The 4,430-nt window shown below is 37.3% G+C and overlaps 1 long non-coding RNA gene across 1 annotated transcript in view; it reads left to right on the forward strand.

Annotated features, from left to right (window-relative positions):
- LOC108735349 overlaps nucleotides 1-3,582 on the forward strand; it is a 28,221-nt gene extending 24,639 nt beyond the window's left edge. The window contains exons 2-3 of the long non-coding RNA XR_001937567.1: nucleotides 3,332-3,386; nucleotides 3,450-3,582. This is a non-coding gene — a long non-coding RNA (uncharacterized LOC108735349). The remainder of the gene's footprint in view (nucleotides 1-3,331; nucleotides 3,387-3,449) is intronic.
- The last annotated feature ends 848 nt before the right edge of the window (nucleotides 3,583-4,430 follow it).

The following is a 4,430-nucleotide window of genomic DNA, read 5'->3' on the forward strand; positions in this document are numbered from 1 at the left end:
GCTGCCTGCGACGCGCTGATGAGATCCAAAAAGATCGAAATCGCGATCCGCGTCTGGCAGTTTCGACAGAATACAGACCACTTCGAATTATTTTATTCACAATGAAATTTGCAATGACAACAATACACAAACATTTACAAATACTCCAAACACACAAATACAAGTAATACAGTTTTCACATACATCAACAAATATACAAAACACACTCAACACTTCACTCAAAAATAATAATTGTTATTGTAAAAAATATGAAATCGCCACAGGTGTATGTTTGGATCGCGGCGCTGTATGGGTGCAAAACATGGACGGTGGGTGCGACTGGGAAGAAAAGGGTAGAAGCGTTCGAAATGTGGTGTTAAAGGTGAATGATGGGGATACTGTTAATTAAGAAGGTTAAGAATGAAGAGGTATTAGAAACAATAGGAGAACAGAAGGTTTATTGAAGTCAATAAGAAATGGGCGACATAGGTTGGAAGTACACCTTCCCAATCATGAAGGTCTAGTCAGAAACATATTAGAGGCAGAAACAGGAGTTAAGAGGAGTAGGGGTAGACCTAGATTGGATTACTGTTCGCAAATAGATTGCCCAGGTTAGGAAAGAGTGGAGGTACGTGTCCAACCAGTCTTAGGACTGACGGATGATGATGACATATTATATAACTTGTATGGAAAAAACAGTTTAGTCTTATCATTCCTGCTAAATTACAAATATGTTGTGTGGAATAAATATGTTTAGTGCTTAGCTTATTATAGAAGGAACTAGGGCTTTTACAACCGGATTTATTTAAGAAGAGTTTGTTATGTTTCCACTTCGTCTTTTTTCCCTAACCACCACCACCACGCATCCAATCTCACGATTCCTGAAAGGAAACTGAAGAGCTTTTTCCTTCTTACCCTCTGGTGTAACTCTATGGTACTTGTTCACCGGCATTACAAGCTTTATCATTATCGTTAGCTCTAAAATTAGTTGGACACGCACCTTCACTCTTTTCTATGGTAAGCCAGTCTTCGTATTTCCCTAAAACTAGATTCCATATCCTTAACTTTTTGTGAACAGTAATCTAATCTGGGTCCATCCTCCTAACTCCTGTTTCTCCTTCCAATACGTTTCTAACTAGCCTTTCTTGTCTGAGAAGATGTCCTACCGCCTATTCCTTATTACCTCCTTATTTCTAACCTACTCTATCTGCGGTATCCTCATTATTTGCCTGTAACGAACGCTTTTTCTTTTCTAGTGTTTACGTTTGGCATCCCTACTGAGCCGTACTCCAGACATACACCTTTAACAGTCTTTTTCGAATTTCTAAATTAACCGCTCGCGAGCATAGAAATGACTCCTTTTTGCTAAAGGCGGCTAGATCCTGCGCTATACTTTGTTTTATGTCTTCACTGCTCCTTCCATCTTGAATTATCTGACCTCCTAGATACCGAAAATCAGTGACCTCCTCTAATTTTTCGTCTCCTGTCTTGATGATACTTAATCTCTATTTCTTCTTCCTTTGCACATTCTTATTTTTCTTAAGCAGCTTGTGAAAATGAAAATCAAAATCGAGACCTTCGAATACTTGAAACACCCTGTAGGTACATCATTATAACATAGTCTACAAAAAGTACCATTCGAATAAAAAAAATCTATAAATAACTGTGAGAGTATGTTGGGTTTTAATTACATAGTTGGTTTTTACGGGCGTTATATTTGCTTAGATACAAGAATTCAGGCAGTCATTTTTACGCCACACGGATTACAAGATCGTAAACTTTATTTTTGGCTTAACGAACCTATATGTAACATAGTCACGTCCTCGTACTTTTTGGTTCGCCATATATTCTCCAACTTATCAGCAACGAAAGAGCTTAACCGATAAATCTGTTGGTTTTTTTTGCTGAGATGGTGTGTGCTAGAATAGTAACGTTTTCCTCCTTTTTCGTTATTACTCTTGGAAACTTTGGAAACTACTACTATATACGAGTTTGTTGTAATAATAATAATGCCCTGCCTGTATTATTTATTACAGTTGGCTTTCATGGTTGGATACTTAAAGAAATGAAAATAAGAAATTGCTTAGATTTTATGTACAAATAAAAAACTGCCTAGTACCTTTTAAATTGTCCGTATCTCAGAAGAAAAAGAAATCTCATACATATGATTAACTAGATTTTACCCGCGGCTTCGCTCGCCTTGGTCTTATATACGGTCAAAGATTATCGACCACTATATAAACTTAATTTTTCTTTCCCTCGGGAATAGCATTTTTTCTTCTGAATTAAAGGTACCCTATGACATTTTTTATACCCCTAACAATGTTTCTAGCAAATTTCATGACATTTTGTCACTTTTAACGACAAAGAAAATACTCAACTCAAGGCCTATATTAAAAATTCCACAACATTCGGGTATTTTAAGTTATTTTTTCGTCAAGAATTAAGAAAATTTTCATAGTTCAGCCTCACAAGAATGTTTATAACAAATGATAGCCTTATTGTCCGTTGCCATCCGTTTTTCCACTTGTCCGTTGAAGTTTCACTTCTACTATGTGTCCCAGCATATATTTCGTTTTTTCTTAATTATACGTAATTTGTTTGTACGACACTGCAAATATCATGTTGGAATACATCTGAATCGAATCGAATCGTATCGTATTAGTCGAGAACGGCCTGTTGGCGCACCAGCTGTTGCGAAGGTCACAGTAGGTACGTCACTTGACGCTTGCTGTATAGAAGGACGATAAGATAACGCGGCCGCCAACCTGATGAGTGTTCTCAATAAATGATGACTCATTAACTAAGGCTCGTTTTTTGAATAGTTCTTACAACCCGTACGTTCTGGTGCTATCACGAGATGCACTCTTTGGTGTATCCAGATGTTACCGTTCAAATAATCCGGAATACTCATAAAATATAGTATACCAATAGTTCAGGTTATATTATGATTAGAGGTTTCCCTGGTCAACATGTGTAAATTGCTGTGGACCATGAATTTATGTTAGGCTATAATGAGATAGGATTTCCTAATTGTCATGCCAAAGTGCTGTGTAGCAAAGCCGTAAGTTCGGTTATGGTGTGAGGTATCATAATTAAAATACAGAAGCTTGTACAATCGACATTGATGTTCTTATGTCCAAATCTCAACGAATTCATGTAATAATAATTTGATGACCAACTAATTAGTGGAGCCAAGTGTGCCAAGCTTGATAATTTTATAGTCAGGATCCAGAATTGCTATACAAGAATTTAACGTTTATTCTTCATTGCCGGCGTTTATTCGTTATTGATATAGTTATTTTGTTTGTTTCTTCCATAACAGTAATTGAAGTTTTCTTTTCCTTTTCAGTGAGACTGCATGACAGTATACAGGAAGAAAATTTTCATTATTTAGTGTTCGATCTGTAAGTAGTGGATCGGATAAATGTATGACGAGCTGGTATCGTAAATTTTTGATGTTATTGCAGAGTCACTGGCGGCGAATTGTTCGAAGACATCGTTGCGAGGGAATTCTACTCCGAAGCGGATGCCTCGCATTGTATACAACAGATATTGGAATCTGTAAACCATTGCCATCAAAACGGGGTTGTACATAGAGATCTAAAGGTCAGTTTATATTTATTGTTGATTGTAAAATAAAAAATCGATCAAGTGCGATTCGAACCTGTGTACCGATCATTTCATATACGAGGTCTCTTCAAAATGTATCGCGAATTTTGAATATCCGCGGGTTACCTATTGTAATGTTCGTGGGTTTAACAAAATTTACTTCTAAGACTGATAACGACAAAAACTATTTATTTACACTAATGTTGATATATCACTATTCACTGCCCTATTTATTTCACTGCTATCACTGTCAATTTATTTCTGGATTCACTTCTGCAACGGTCAATTTATTTCTTTTCCTCTCGGCGATCGTCTCTTCCTTTAAATACTCTTTTGTTTACTTTCTGAAACCCTCTAGAAACATCCGGATTAGTTTATTTACAAATACGGCGCACGTGAAGAAAGGCTCCCGCGGCTAGTCGCGCACCAACACAATCGTGCTCGCTACACTATTTTCGATTTTTTTCGGCGTTATGTTGGTACTTATCTGTTGTGCCATGTTGAATGTTCAGTTAATTTTTGACAGCTGCTTTGCTTGCACGTGTTTTGGCTCGTCATCGATTTTTGCATGTTCCTAAAAATAGATCAAAGAATCTACATCAAATTTTGAGTGAAAAACAAAATTAAGTGCGCGGACGCATTCCGAATGTTGACTGTGGCATATGGTGAACCAATCTTGGACCGAAGCAACGCTTATCGGTGGTTCAAAATGTTCTTAGAGGGCCGAGAAGATGTGAACGACGAAAAGCGAGCCTGACGCCCGAGCACGTCAACAATATGGATGAAGTAAAGAAAATAATGTTGGCCAAACGTCGAATCACCGTTAGAGAAGTTGCTGA

The sequence above is a fragment of the Agrilus planipennis genome, unplaced genomic scaffold (genome assembly GCF_000699045.2).
Source record: "Agrilus planipennis isolate EAB-ADULT unplaced genomic scaffold, Apla_2.0 scaffold70, whole genome shotgun sequence".
In the NCBI taxonomy this organism is placed as follows: domain Eukaryota; kingdom Metazoa; phylum Arthropoda; class Insecta; order Coleoptera; family Buprestidae; genus Agrilus; species Agrilus planipennis.